The 16,488-nt window shown below is 32.2% G+C and overlaps 1 protein-coding gene across 5 annotated transcripts in view; it reads left to right on the forward strand.

The window, feature by feature from the left end:
• Positions 1-7,410: 7,410 nt before the first annotated feature.
• Positions 7,411-16,488, forward strand: part of LOC145255744 (breakpoint cluster region protein-like) — a 182,716-nt gene continuing 173,638 nt past the window's right edge. Inside the window, exons 1-2 of one of the 5 annotated variants that reach the window (XM_080114383.1) lie at positions 7,411-7,432; positions 8,912-8,973. The gene's annotated coding sequence lies outside the window, so the exon portion shown is untranslated. Of the gene's footprint in view, positions 7,433-7,453; positions 7,569-7,595; positions 8,974-16,488 lie in introns of those variants that run through there. The other 4 variants (XM_080114385.1, XM_080114382.1, XM_080114386.1 and 1 more) reach the window with 4 other exon arrangements.

Consider the following 16,488-nt stretch of genomic DNA (forward strand, 5'->3'; position numbering starts at 1 on the left):
TAAGAAAGAAGACAAATATAAAGTTAACCAGAAAGACAAATACAAAGGAGGGAACATCATTTATTCTCAGCATATAAAACTTGAACACGGTTTCCGGTTTATAATCTCTACTCTTTTCACTGAGAGTCGCTTTATCTTGGAAGAGAACTTTTCAAGTAGAGGCAATTTACTTACTTCATTCGTCATTTTGGTTGAAAGTTTTCTTATCATTTAACAAATTTGTTTGTTTTTGTGTTTGAGTTGAGCTTATTTACATAGTTTTCCCAGCTTTCTCTTCAGGGAATCCATTTTCCCCGTCCTGGTAAGAATATTCTTTTGGTATATATATTGGTGTTCAGACGGTTAATCGGAATCGAGAATCGGAAAAATCGTAAGTTTTGAGAAAATCTTTTATATAATTTCCGATTCCAAAAAGATTCTTTCAATTTTGTTCTTGGCAATAAAAAAATGAAAGAAACACAAGTTTATTTATTTATTTATTTGAAGTTGTTCGTTTGCAACATAAGAGTAAGGCTAGCAGTATAAGAATTTTGGGGGAATTTTCAGCCGAGTCGCCATTTTGAATAGACACCTATATTTCTATCAGATTTTAATAATATGAAAACGTAATTTAAACCCGTAAATTTTATTTCAATAAAACGAGCAAAGACCAAATTTTAATATCATAAAAGCTTTAATAGAGAAATAAACAATTTTATTTATTTTTCCTTCGATTTCTTCACTTAACATTACACGGATTGTCGATTAACATATTACTTGAATCTGACGATAATTATTTTAACGGCAAAATAAAGAACTTACCTGGTTAATGAGTAAGATATGCTTTCTTTTAATCTTCCTGTATGAGAATTTATTCATATTTATGTATTATAATCCATGTATTTTTTAAATGGAAGGATTTTTCCAACACACATCGCGACAACGCGTGTCTTTCAAGAAAGTTGTAAAGACACCGGAAGTGAAAATTATAACTTACTTATGCACGGAAGCCTATAAGTGTAAAAAAAACACTAATTCAGAAACTTTAATAATCTCGATATTGGATTATATTCCTTCAAATTTTCCACTTTTAAAGGTTTTCGGAGGCGCTGAAAACGGAAATAACCATTTATATATACGGCAAACGAAACTAGTAGTTTCCAAGATAAAAATTTTTACAAATGGCCACAAAGTGGGGGGTCACTTTTCTATAATGATGTGACGTCAAATGGGCACCCACTTTATGGCCACATTGCAATGAACAGATTTGGCCGTAATTTTAAAGGAATTTTCGAGGGTGGCTTCATATTGACCCTATATGAATAAAGGGAGATGTTTGTCCTTTTTATTTGCGTCTTTACGCTATCGTACATGAAAACTGGGATTTTTCATTTTTGCATTTACACGGATTACGAAATGACGAAGATATGCAATGTTTTTTTTTTTTTTTAATATCTTAAAGAAATACCTGAATTTTTTATTTATTATACTATAAATCTGCATTATCGGGTTTCGTCTTTTTTTTTATATCGAAAAAAAGGAAACCAGGAATTAAATATAAAAATATACACTGACCGACCATTAATGACTGGAAAATTCTAAACAAAAATTAAGCTTCCACGAAAAAAAAAAAAAAAAAAAAAAAAAACACGTGGTTATCGAAAAAAGAAGGATTTACATTTTGGACTTTACCGGTAAATTTACAGATAAGTGATATTTTTTTGTTGTTTTAAATTTGAGAATTTTATTTATTCATGTTTTATCTTCAATTTGTGATATATAAAACGTGCCAACCAAAATTAATTATTAAAATTCTCATAGACATTCCAAAATGGGGGGGGGGTGAATTTATAAAACAACGTTTGTCTAAAATATTATATTTAGTTTATCGGAAAGAGCATAAAATTTTACATTTACCCTGAAAAAAACGTAACAATTGAACGAATAGGAAAATTTTGATAGATTTTTAAAGTTTAAAAATTGAAAAATATTCATCTCAGAAAAATCAATTGATTTAATTACGTAACAAAATGGCTCCCAGAGCGCACGCACGCACTTTGTAAACACTGTTTTTTAAACAATGAAAAATAATATTTCTATTATTTTTTAAACAACTTAAATAGTTTATTTTGGAAGCATATTCTATAAAGAAAATAAATAACCCACTTTAGAAAGAGAAATTACGAGTTTTCTATATTTTATTCGCAGTTTTCTGTTAGGGGTGTCAAAAATTCCCCCAAAATTCTGATACTGCTAGAGTAAGGCCACGACCGAAAAATGCCGGGCATCGCCCCCACCCCGCAAGTAAAGAAATAAATATATATATTTTTTATATAAAATGATGCACTATATTTCAGTTACTAACAGCATTGGTGAATGCCCAACCTCACACACTGACCTTTAATTTCAACGCCTTCAGATCGGATAGATACTTTCACTCAAGAAGAAAATGAATATTTCAAAATTATGAATGAAATATACCTTTATTTTAATCTTAATCGTTTCTTTGTGTTTTCAATGTGTCTTGTGTTAAAGCGTATGCAGCATAAAAGTTTTCTTCATCATACATGGCAACGCCAAATGAATAAGGAATAGTGTTAGTTAAAATGCCTTTGTCAAAATAACGTCTTATCCAACTTCCGTTCTTGTTCATCTTTGAGACTTAAATTATATTTTTGGTGCTTTCTTTGAATCTATAAATTATTTATTTTACGTCATATTATTTCTGAAAAGATATTTTAAATTATGATTGAACAATATTTTACAATTGTAAATTAAATTGTAAATTTGACGGATGGACAAAAATGGAAGTAACATTTTTTACTACCTTTTTTTTTTTTTTTGATAGATTTTGATATCTACACAAATATTATATTTATTACAAATACAAATTTAGGAATTAGCAAAATGCGGGATCGGATTTTGCATGCATTTTGCTTATTCCTACCCTCTGATGAGAAGGAGAGTATTTCTTCGAAACTCCGCGGATTAAGGACTATCCATTTATCTAGTGTTTCCTTTTCAGATTAAATATGTTTTTAACTCATTTCAAAGTGTTATTTAACTGTTTGCTCATATATATATATATATATATATATATATATATATATATATTCTTGGAAGTTTTTAACCTTTAAAACTATATTTAAAAAAAACTTCTTTAATTAACAGTGTGCAATGAATATATTGAATATATTTCGCCCAACATTAGGCCTTGTTTGCAAATGATAATAAAATTTTGCCCCAGATTAGGGCATTAATGCGTCTCAATGAGGCAAAGTGAGTGAGTTTTCGTACGTCCATTCACCCTGTTGTCTATGTGAAAACTGGCGGGCTGAAAAGATAAATTTAGCGCCAAGAATACCTTTTGTAGTTAGTAAGAACAATCAATCTGATAGGTTCAAACAAAATCGTGGGCGGTCAAACCGAGCAATGAGGAGCCTGCTTTTTTTCTGCAGAATTTCTTACATTGTCTTTGCGACGAAGCCTACAACGTATTTGATTCCTACATATGTCTACGTATGTAACGTTACACGTACTCCCACCTCTAAGTGTTTCATGGAGACAGGATTACTTTCATCATCCTATATTAATGAAATTTAAACCATATATAAGAAATTAACCCAGGGTGTTTCCAACACTTTAGTTTCTTCCGACTACATTAAGGGGCAAAATGGGACACATGTGGTTAGTACGAGAGGCGTGCAATAAGTAATGCCCCTGACCCACTTTTAGTTGTCTGATCTAGCTGAAATTTTGCATGTGCAATGATTTATATTTCAGTGGGTTATGTGGAAAATTACAGCTCTGAACTAATTGTGGTTTCTGTTTTACAGGTGTGTGAACTGAGTCAGGTGTGAAATAGAGCCTGGTGAATGTCGAGCAGTGATCCGGTTTTTGTATTTGAAAGGGCGCACGCCACAGGAAACTTTTGATGAAATGAAAGAAACTTATGGTGATAATGCCCCATCATATGACCTTGTAAAACGCTGGCATCGTGAATTCAAATATGGCCGGAAGTCTGTGGAAACAGCTCCCAGACCTGGTGGCCGTCCTTCTGCCATTGATGAGGCATCTGTCCGTCAAGTTGAGGCTGCCATTTTGGAAGATCGGCGCATTACTATTCGCCAAATAGTCCAAGATGTCAAGATTAGTACAGGGTATGTGGAAACTATCATTCATGATCATTTGCATATGCATAAGGTGTCTGCAAGATGGATTCACAGGTTGATCACACCATTCCAGAAGCGAAAACACGTCGAGTGCTCGAGGATGAATTTGGAGATGTGCCAAGAAGATGAGTCAAAGTTTTTCAAAAGACAGATTACACAGGATGAAACCTGGGTCCGTCACTATGATCCAGAGACCAAAGCCCAGTCAATGCAGTGGAAGCATTTGGATTCACCACTTCCAAAGAAGGCAAAGGTGCAGCCCTCCGCTGGTAAGGTCATGCTCACAGTCTTCTGGGACCAGGACGGAGTAGTGATGTCAGATTTCCTGGCAAAGGGCACCACAATTCCAGGAGCCTATTATACTTCACTTTTGAGGAAATTACGGTAAGCTATCAAAATCAAGAGGCGGGGCAAGATCAGCAAATGTACCCTCCTCCTGCAGGACAACGCTCCGGTCCACAACTCGCATGTCGCCAGAGTGTGGTTATGAAATCCTGCCCCATCCTCTCTACTCTCCTGACCTTGCACCCTCTGACTTTCACCTCTTCCCAGCCATGAAGTTGTTTTTGAAAGGAAAGCGTTTCCCAGATGATGCAGCCTTGATTTCTGAAGTCACGTCATGGTTGGAGGACCAACCTGTGGTGCTCTACAAAAACGGTCACCAGAGCTGCATCAAACGATGGGAGAAATGCATAACTCTGGGTGGTTCCTATATAGAGAAAGACTAATAACTGTGCCAAGTTTCATTGCTCTACTTCTATGGGAAGTGGGCCAGGGGCACCCCCTCGTATAAACAAATAAGCTGGTATATCCGAAGCTATACTATACTACTAAAACATTATTGATGGGTTTTTTTTGGGGGGGAGTGTCATCTTGTGTTTCCCGTGCACAAATAATGATGTCATTGTTAGAGGATGTAACTAAAGGATGATGAAAAAGAACTGAAATCTTGATCTTTCATGACTTTATGGCCGGGCTACATCGGGCATCTCTGCTAGCTTAGATAAATATTTTTGCAGTTTTAACAAAAGAGCTACAATAATAGCAGAGCGTTTCCATGCCAACATCAATATATTACATATGAATGAGTCTCCTGTGGAATTTCCATAGGTACCGTTAATTATTATTATTATTATTATATTATTATTATTATTATTATTATTATTATTATTATTATTATTGTTGTTGTTGTTGTTGTTGTTGTTGTTGTTGATGGTGGTGGTGGTTCTGCTGCTGCTGCTGCTGCTGCTGTTGCTGCTGTGTTAATCACTCCTTCTAAGGCGCAGGCAAAATAAATGCATATAAAAAAGTATACAACCTGACTTTAGTTTTGTTTCAACCATATCCTGTTGTTGAACTTCAAAATATCGCCAAGTTAAAACTGTTCTTTGGCATTTAACACTGAAAACGTTTAACCGTTAGTGAATATCGTGGAAATCGGTTTGCATGTTTTGGCATTCATTTGAATGTCAGTATTTAAAAGGAAAATCACAATTTGTATGGAAGATGCGACTGAAAAATAATTGAATTGCGTGTTCTGTGAGATTGTGTTATCATCTAACATATCTTGGGTGTATGTTATTGTAATTTTAAATTTCTGCAGTTATTGCTTTTTTTTTTTTTTCAGATACTTTTGTTTCCACACCGACGACGAACTTGTTCAAAGCGCCCTGATCACCTAGCCGTTCTTGACTAAAGAGGGAGGTACTTTCGAGATTGAAAATTTATTCTTTACACATAATTTTCATGAACTTTTGTAGAAGAGCCAAAGTACTCCCGCTATCTCAAAGGTCTTGCATGTGCTCTCACAAAATTACTTCACTTGTATCCGTTCAACGTGAAGAATCCCAGCAAACCTAGCGAGCAGCAAAATACCACCTTTTATTATAGAGATATCTGGATGCTAGAAAACTTTCTTCTCTAATAGATTCTTTCTTGTGCCTCTCGTATTTAGAATTCCTCCCTGTTCCTTGTTTCCACGATTGCACTACTATGTAGAAATGTAAATGTATTGTGAGCAAGTATCATGTTGATTAAATCCTCACAGGATTACCCTATAAAAATCAGCACCCCTATCTCCCTTTAAATTACTTGATGTCATTTTCAGACAGCCTTTCGACTGTCTGAAATTTTGAGTTTCCGTATAATCCATTAGACGAGGACTTTGTTTTGTTTTGTTTTTTTTTTCTGTTGAGCGAAGCGAGAATCTTTCGCTTTTGAGAGCTAATTAAGTTTTTTTTTGGACAAACAAGGTGTTCTTTTTAATTCCATATCTGTACTAATTATCTTTGAAATAGATCCAGGAAACTGATATTTATCTTTCAATGGATTTTTACAATGAATTTAATTAACTTCAAAATTTAGCTGAATTAGTTAGCTCGCCGTGAAAATATTTTTTATAACTTTTTTTTTTTTTTCACGTGTACAAATATTTTTTTTTTTCCTTTTGGAAATTAACTTTAGTCTTTAATCTTTCAAATACCATAAAAATGTATTCGGAGAATTACAAAAAAAATATGATAAACCGACTTTCAAAACTACGTCATCCTATCATTTTTTTTTCAGCCATTTTTGCCCGTACCTAATATATTTCTTATGAAATGCATCTTTAAAATTTCAGTACTTATGTATACAATTTAATGTAAAGCGTTGGGGAGCTACTCTCTCGTTTATCAGTTTCTATTTCATTGGGAATACTTTCGGGGTAGGGGTGGGGATGCTTGAACGGGGGTGGGAGGATGCATGACCAGAGCGAAAACATATATATTAAATAATAACACAATCTATTGTCGCACATAACTCACACAGACACACGTCTGTACGGACCACAAACAGGTATGTAAATTAGATGGCAAGATGATAATCTCTATATTATTCATGCATATAATATAGAAGTAGAGAGAGTTATTTTTAGTTATGCAAAAAGAATGTCTTTGCAGGTGTAACAGTTTGTGAATTTTCGAATGAAATCAAAGTTGAATTATTAGTCGTTGTGACTCAACCGGTAACGTGTACGTTCAGTTAACTATAAAAATTGCAAGATCAAACCCGTCGGTATTCCGTGATGGAAAAATCTAAGACGACAGGTGATAACCCCACCCGCCTCATTTGTAGGAAGTAATTATTGCGTGAAAATTCCCTACTGGGGCTTAACAGAACTTTGATCCTAGTCTGAAATCATAATCATCAAAATGTGATTGCAAGAAACAAAAATTACAAAACCTTTATGACGTCATCCATTCAAGACGTAACTCTTCATTATTGTTGCAGCAAACGCTCTGGTGAGTCTTCTTTTATGAATCTGTTAAATGTTTTCATTTTTAAAGATTTTATTTTATGCCTTTTATTCTGGTTTTAAAAGAAAGATAGAAATAGACAATGATCAAATACTTTTCGACAGTTTTGTTCACGTTTTCGGTGAATATTTTTTCTCTCTCTACCTGATCACCAACTAAAGTTAAAACTAGTTAATTCCAGTTGTGAGGAAACGTGATATTTCCGGATCAGATAATTTGTTCAATATGGCCTGGTTGTTCCAGTGAAGACTTACCTGCAAAGGGTTTTTATTCCGAAAGTCGTTGTTAATATGAGGAGGTTGGTGGTGTTTATTCCGAAAGCGGTTCTTAACATGGAGAAATTAGGATTAATACCCCTAAAAAGCAATTCTTTGCAGGTGAGTTTTTAGTGGGACAACCAGGCCACATTGACCGATAATTTTATCAGAAAAACATATGCAGTAGCTCAAAATTGTATATATTGTGTAAGATTATGACATGGTGAATGTATTGGAGATAAAATCAATTTAGTGTAACGCGTGAAATTAAAAGAAAACACCTTTTAAATGAGTAAATATGCTAATATTTCCAATATGTTTACCTGGACGGCAGTTGATATAAAAAGGGTGAATTGAAAATGGATCCCATGAAAAGAAATAAAGTCTTTTAGTGAATTGTATAAAAATAATTTCTTTTTAAAAATCACTCTAGGACAATCAGGATACTCGCAAAAACCATTCTAAATATGTCTCTACTTTCGAAAACTTTGGAGATCCCTAATCAATGCCAATAAAACATGCCACCATGTTGGAAATAAGCCGGTATTCTAGAATATTTACTAATTTGAAAAGTGTTGTGTATTCCTGTTTCATACTAAATTCTAAATTGATTTTTAACCAATACGTTTAGCATGTCATGATCTTAAAAAAAAATTAAGCTATTGCATGTCGCCATTCCGATAAAGTTTTCATGTAGGGAAACTTCATGTTCACCACATGTGTGTTATGATGCGTTATTGTTAGAGATTGTCATGAAAATATTTATATGCAAATAGGTAAAATCCGTGAAATTAATTTTTAAGGGTTCTTACAAAAGTTAAACGGCTCTTACAAAATGGCCGAAGTGGAACACGGTAGAGCATAAATCAAACAGCGAATGAAATAAGAAATGGTATGTGTTTGGAATCTTGAGCAATCAGAACATTTGAAGGTAAAGACGCAATAATCTGACGAAAATTTGATTTTTAAATCGATTTTAACAAGAATTTAATTTTAATTTAATTTTAACTTGAAAATCATAAGATAACACTTAACTCAAAAACAAACCCTACGTCCGAGTGGCAATACGAAAAGTAAATTATTATAATCTACGGAACCCTAAAAGCTTAATTTGCTCGGTAAAATCTATATAAAGATGGTGCCTCTGCCTTTCTTTCTGTTTTTCTTATTCATCTGTTTCTCTGTCCGGGAATACAATTGAAAACAGAAGCCCTTTACTAAGATCCAGCACAAACTTTTCTCGAGTAAAATTGTATACGGAGTCCAATGGTGAGTTTACTTTTTTTATTGTTATTGTTTGTTTATTTGTTTGTTTATACTGTAATAACGTGACGTCTTCGTTGGTGCTGAGCAATCCACGATGTTTTACTTTATTTTAGAAATTAGAAGAAATAGAAACAGTAATATGGTGTCCAGAGTTGGATGCTTTTGCACCTTGCGTACCGGATTCCGTACATGTCCCCTCGGCTTCGACTGAAAGCTAATGTACACCTTCGGAATATGCTGAGCGCCGATAGGGACATCCAACCGATTGTGAAGAACGGAACTCAAAATCCCGTGACGTCAGACTTGCGTTAGCTATACGAAGTATGGAACAGTAGAAATGACCTAATGATTTTTTTTAACCTTTGTTTATTTTCTTCAAACAGCAATTTTGTTATAATTCTGTTAGGTTTTCAGATTTACACAGTTTAATGATTACAGTATATTATAATATTATAATATTTAATTATTACAGTATATTATAACATTATAATATTGTATAAACATAATATATATAATATTATATCATAATATATATAATATTATATCATAATATATATAATAATATAATAGTATAATATTATAATATTATATAAACATCTGTACATTAAATATGAAATACGGTTTTACAAAATATGCACGACTGTTCATTTGGTTAATTACCGGTTTCCATACTTTATTTGGTAAAAAGAGACAAACGAGAGGATCGTAATGATCTACAAAAAGTTTATTTTTGGCGCAATAATATTTTTCAATCGTGTCTAATCTGGCGATAAAATGGACGGCAAAGTAATTTTTATATTACAACTTAATATTTAAAAAAAAAAATTAAACACCATTGATTAAAAATATATATTGTAACGGAACATTTTGAAATAATGGAATTTTAAAAATTAATTAATTGAAAAAATTAATTATTAAGAAGTTTTTTTTCTTGGCAATTCAACTGATTTTAGTATATATTAATTAGAAAAACAGTATTAAAAAACAAACAGCATAATAATATTAAATTTTTTGGTACTCTTGCATAATTTGACCCGGATTTTCGAGAATTTCCGTCAAGCATGGATCGGGCGAGACCGGCAATCATCGGTGTCATCTGGTTATTTAAATATTGAAACGCTAACTCGACTTTTCATTTATTTATTTAATTTTTTTTTCTGTTATGTTTTTAGTAATTTTAAGATGATATTAAGAGTGTGGGGGTGACTTTATTTTCTGATTAGTTACTTATTTATTATTATTTTTTTAATTGAATTTTTGGGAGTTTTATTAGCCAGAAACGCTATCTAAATGGAAGCAGACGACATTCGAGTTGGAAGAAAGCGACTAAACCAACAAAAAAAAAAGAAAAGCTGACGAATATTTTTAAACTCGCCAAACAGAAAAATGACAGGCAAGAAATAAATCTGTACAGAAAAAGAAATGAAAACTTCGATGCAGACAATTTCATATTGTCAGGAGAAGAAATAACTGTCCCCAAAAAATGAGGTGCAACATTCAACAATTGTAAACACAAATGTTTACTTAAAAAAGATCGTGTGTAAAAGATGGTTTCTAATGGAGATGTACAAATGGACAGTGCCACCAAAAGAACTTGACTGAACAACAAGTCTTGAAAATAAAAAAAACAAGAAAAAAGAAAAACAAAACAAGAAAAAAAAACAAAACAAACCAAAACAAAACGTGTACTTACACCTAACAAATATACGGTTAAAAATATTTTCTTGGAGAAAAAAGCAAACAAACTTTCTGTTGATAAATATTTTGAAAAAAAAAATTAAATACTCAAATGAAATAAATATATTTTCATTTTTCAAGGTAGGTTTTTTTTTGTTATTTTTGCTTATTTGCATTTGTATTTTTTCCGGGTTTTTTTTTTTCATTTTTTTTTCATTAGTCTGCGTCTGTTATAACACTCGGGTGACATCGATAATTACCGGTCTCGCCCGATCCATACTTGACGGGAATTCACGAGAATTCGGGTCAAATTATGCAAGAGTGCCAATTTTTTTAATTGGAACTTCAATTTTGTTTGTTCAATACGTGGATTTAAACTTTCAAAAAATAAATATTTTTTTACCTATTTGAACTCTTATGTTTCATAATAAATAGAAATTTTGATTAATTTAAATATATTTTGCTCAAATTTAGAAAAAATAAATATGGGGGGGGACACGCACTAAAAAATATTTCCCTCATATATTTTACGGAAACTGCATTTTATATGTAATTTCATTCTAAAATGGATGTGTATCGAAAATTTCATGAAAATCTGATTATTAGTTGATTTTTGCTGTTTTCACGTTCGGAATGCTTACTACATGGGAACGTTATTTTAAAGCGTCAATTATGTAAACACGATTTTCGTCTCGCATTTTCATTATTTTCGTACGCTGAATTTTTTTTTTTTTTTTTGTAATTATTACTAGTTTATTTTGCCCTTCTTCTTTTAAATAGTACAAAAGTTATATCGATAATATTAACTTATAATAAAGTCACATAGTGTTACATATAGGGGGGGTAATTTGTGGTGAACTTTGGCAGTGCTTACCGATCAAATTAACAAAAAACGCTAGAAAAATAACATTTATCGGATGCTAATTACAATTTCTAAAAAAAATTGAAATAAAATAAAATGTAACAATAACCTACCGTATTTTTTCATGTATAAATATTTTATTTATCTGTAAATAAACTTTTTTTTCGCGTAAAAACTACCTTTTAGGGTCTAAGGTAAGGGTTTGGTGTTTAGCACAAAATAATATCCATCGGCTACTAATTACAATAAAAGAAACAAAATGGAAAAATTGTAAATACAGGGTGGCCGAAAAGTCCCAGGACACTGAAGCCCCGACTTGACCACTCCAGACAACTCATTATGGAGTTTAATTAAAGGTCAAGTTTCTGGTATTAGATACGAAACCATTGATCAGCTAAAGCATGCGATTATTGCAGCTTTTGCTAGCGTATCAAGGAATTCTCTAAAAAAGAAAATGGCACAAAGAACCTGGAGGCGAATGGAATTGTGCAAGAACAACAAGGGCCAACATACTGATCCCCTAGACCACTAAATTACTCTAGTTGTTTTCTGCTTTGTTTCTAATAAAGTTCTCTTTTTTTGTTGAATATATATTTTTTTTCTGTGTGTTTCATTAAAAAATACTGTGTTTTATTAAAAATACATATATAGTGTTCTGGGACTTTTCGGCCACCCTGTAGAATATACAGTAAGTTTTATTAATTATTTTTAAAAATATTGTAAATAAATCGAAGCATATTTTTTTTTTTTTAGAAATTTTTTATCTGCGCTCATTGTCGTGTGTGCCATTCTTATGTCTGATTAAAATCAAAAATTAAATTTTTGTTCTTCCAATTTATTTCAAGTCGTCTGCTTGACTTTTTTATTAGGTAATCGTGTTTTTTATCGCTCTTTAATTGGCTGACCAACTTAATTAGCGCTCGGAATATTTCGGCGGTTTGCGTCAGCTTCAAGTCGAGTTAAAGCGGATATTTACGGAAATATGGTGTGTAAGGTGCAAAAGTACACAGGATTGGAAGTAGGAATGCACAGTAGCTACGAAATTATTCAATGTCAATGGTGCATGTTAGTGTATTATAAAAGAAAGACTAAAATATAGAATCTATCGTTTATAAATGTTCTGGTATCTGTGCCGAATAGACAACGAAGAACTTAACAGAGATTTGTAAATGTTGACGTTTGACGACAAATTCCAGACTTGGTCGAGATGTGCAGACAATAAATTCGTCGATACGAATGAAGGTCAATTCTTCACAAATATTTTTAAGTGATGAAATGAACATTCCCTTTCTTATACCTACTCCGACCCTACTCCCATCCTCCTCCTTCTTTCATAAACATATGCTGACCTTTTTATTTCCTTTACATAAAACCTCAAAATAAAAAAACAAAGGTTTGTTCTGTTCACCGAATGTTCAGATAGCTAGTATGTCAAGACTCGGGGGATCTTCGTAAGTTCTGAAATTCTTTAGATGGCTATTATGAACAATCACCGACCGATAATGTATTTTAAAACTCGATTCGTAAATGTGAACAAATCGATTTAGTCTGATAAAAAATTAATTTAGAAAAATTTACGTCTGAATAAATTAATATCCATAATTTATATAATATTTTGCTTGTTCTTTTCTTAGTCTATACGTTACACTTTGAAAAAGGCCAAATATAAGTTTTTGAGGTCAAACCACTTTAAAAAAAAAGAGAGTAAATTCGCGAAATTTGGCTTTAAAAAGACCAACCCTTGACAAGAATATGAAATGGAGCTTTCTTTGATATAGTCTTGTTTTAGAAGATCATAATATATAATTATTGCCGTAATGGTGTGTACTTGTAGTAATTACTTGTAGTAATTTCGACGTGCAGCGATTTTTCACCGACAAAAAAGTCAGCGAAACCTTACGTAAAACGGGACCATTCCAAAGAAACAGGGTAAAAAAGAATGTTGTCTGCCAAGAGGTGCTGGAGCTGGACTGAAGAAGTAAATTAAAGATTGTGCCTTACAGTGTGATTTTATTATTTGTATTGAACTATGTAGCAATATATTGTGTATATTTTTCTCGGGCCAGTTTTATGTTTAAAATACAATGGACACTATTTCCATAGAAATGTTAATAAACTCATATTTGCATGTTATTGTTTTTCTGTTAAAAAAAAAACTAATTTTTTATGTTATTGTTTTTTCGGTTAAAAAAAACTAATTTTTTGCATTATCCAAAAAATATCAGCTTTATCAAAACATATTTGTTGATTAAAATATATTTTTCATTTGTGGAATTTCCATGGATCCTGCAAGTCAATAAAATAATAAAACAATTTCACCCATGTTTATGTTTTTCTCTCGCGACACCGTAAGATACACATTGAATGTTTTCATTATTTACTATTAATCGAATATTAGTACTTATATAGAATTTGAACCAAATATATAGAATTTGAACCAAATAAAACCTAATTTTGTTGAAGCAGATTTAGACTTGTTAGTTAGCTGGAAACCACCGAAGCATTTATCCAATGGGAAACCGAAAAAAAATCATGGCAGACGATAAAGAAAGACAAAAAGTGTAAATTAATTAACTAGGAAATTAATTATATTAGCAAGAACATTTCTGGACATTGGACAACTGGTTGACTGTTACTTATTTTACCTTAACCTTGACACAACTCTAAGCTAACCTTAAACTTAATCCTAAATTGTGTTCTATTTGACTGTTTGTGATTTATTAAATAAGTAAAAAATACTCAGACAAAATTTTTAAATGTTTCACTGTTTATTTTCGTCTGCATTAAATCTTTCATATAAAAAAATACAATGAATGTCATTTTTGTTTTAACTGTTTGTCGATGGTTCGGTTTTATTCGGCTTCTTCCGACTGTTTACGTAAATTTATTCTACAAAAGTCGATTTTGCTTGATTCTGTAGAAGTACCGAAAAGTTAAACTTTGTTTATTGTAGAATTTCGAAGTGAGAATTTTAGATTGATCTGTTTTGAGAAATGTGTATATGCTTGTTTTACTGTCAGTGTTACTGTGTATGTATGTAAGTGTTACTGTGTACGTAAATTCCGAAGGCATTGTAGAGAATGTAAGAGGATGCTTGAGCAACTTCAGTCCTCATTGTGTATCCTTACTGCTCTTTAGTTAATTTTCAGTTAGCTGTCTTATTATCGTGTGTGTGTGTGTGTGTGTGTGTGTGTGTGTGTGTGTGTGTGTGTTTGCTAATTTGCTATTTGGTTGCGAACAATGATTTTGTGAGCGGACGTAATAGATAGCATTTCGCCTGGTCATTATTTTCGTTTTCATTTTTTCTTTTAACAAATTCCCTGTTTAGCGCATTTCTTATAAAATACTAGACAGGTTTTAATTAATTCTCCGGCGGAAAAAAAAAGTTTTCCACTACATTTATGTTTCTGTATAAAGATTAAGGTCGAGATATCATAATACTTTATCTCTATAACCCTTGTTCGTATTTTTATCAAAAGCCGTTAAATGATTCTGATTCTAGAAAATGTTTTAAATTTAAAATTTAAACTTAAGAAGAAATTTAAATTCAGGGAATTTTGTTTCATTCATTTCTAATGCCGATGGATAAAAATTAATCTAAAATATTTAAAGTTTTATATAGGAGATTATATTATGCGCCTAAATTCCTTTAAAATACTCCAAAGAAACTGAAATTTGGGGAATATTTAATAATTTTTTTAAAATACAAATTTCACAAAAGACACGGGAAATTTTACATTAAAAAGGGATAATAAATTCCCAACAAATAAATTTCTTTACTTTCCTGATCCATGGGGATATGATCAGCATGTTTTTTTTTTTTTTTTTTTTTTTTTCCTTAGCAGATAAAATCATTTCAATGGGTACGATGTTTTCATTTTCTTTCTTTGAAGATTGTAATGCTGGGTATGGGGAAGCCAAACCAGCTGCCAACATTCTCCTAATTTTTATTAAAACCAACCGAGAGCTTTTTCTGATATCCTCGCTGTTCCCTTAGGTGCAATTGTCTGGATTTCTCTTGCATTTGGTTCACCAGGAATATTAGTTAGGTAGGACTTCAGGTTCTTCTTCAAGTTGGCATCAACAGATGATGTGGCAAATGGGTCGCTATCCTGACGGTGTTTCCATTTGACAACGGCATGTCGATTCTATGAGATGCAACTTGTGCCGATACTTTGGCTCTCTCGTCAACGACAGAATTGGCAACAAACCCTGGACATGGATCAGCGGCAGCATAGAACCGCATTCAAAATATGAGATCTTCTCGACATATTTCTATTCAAACCAATCGCCATGGAGACGAGTGGGGTGATAGGTGCCGTCATGCGCAACTTCTCAAACAGCCTCCTCATTTTTCTTTTCAATTTTTTTCCAATTTATCATTATTTTTCCAAGACTCTGATTGGCTGATTGTCCCGTGGGGAGTCATAGTAAATAGGTACAAACATTTTTAGCGGTTATTATTTATTATTCCTGTATGTTTTTGTTTCACAAAATGTTCATTTGTTAATTTTTGTTGAAGGAAAATTCTACAAGAGAATGGCTATAATACCCATTGACCTTGTAGTGACGTTTCTAACTACATGTAGTGTATTTTAGTGATAGAGTACTCAAAACAGTGCTAGTAATTAATAAATATGTAGAGAATGAAAAGATTTATAAAAACATGAATGGATCACCAGTTAGCAAGTGTTCATTCGACAAGAAGATTTTGTGAATGAGATGAGAAAACATGAATTAACAAAATATATTTATTTCAACAATTTTACAGAAATATAAAATATACTGTGAAAAATCAAAGTTTTTTTTTAGAAGTTTTTAAATTCTTGAATAAGAAGTAGAAAAAGGTTTGTTTCAAAATTCCGATGTGTGTGTGCGCGTGCGTGTGTTCATGCTTGTTTTTTCAGCTGAGTAAAATATTTGGTTGAGTTGAAATCGATATAATTATGAAACGTGTCAGAATATACGTGAACGATAAA

The sequence above is a fragment of the Euprymna scolopes genome, chromosome 31, assembly GCF_053919585.1.
Source record: "Euprymna scolopes isolate OS-2025 chromosome 31, ASM5391958v1, whole genome shotgun sequence".
NCBI lineage: Eukaryota > Metazoa > Mollusca > Cephalopoda > Sepiida > Sepiolidae > Euprymna > Euprymna scolopes.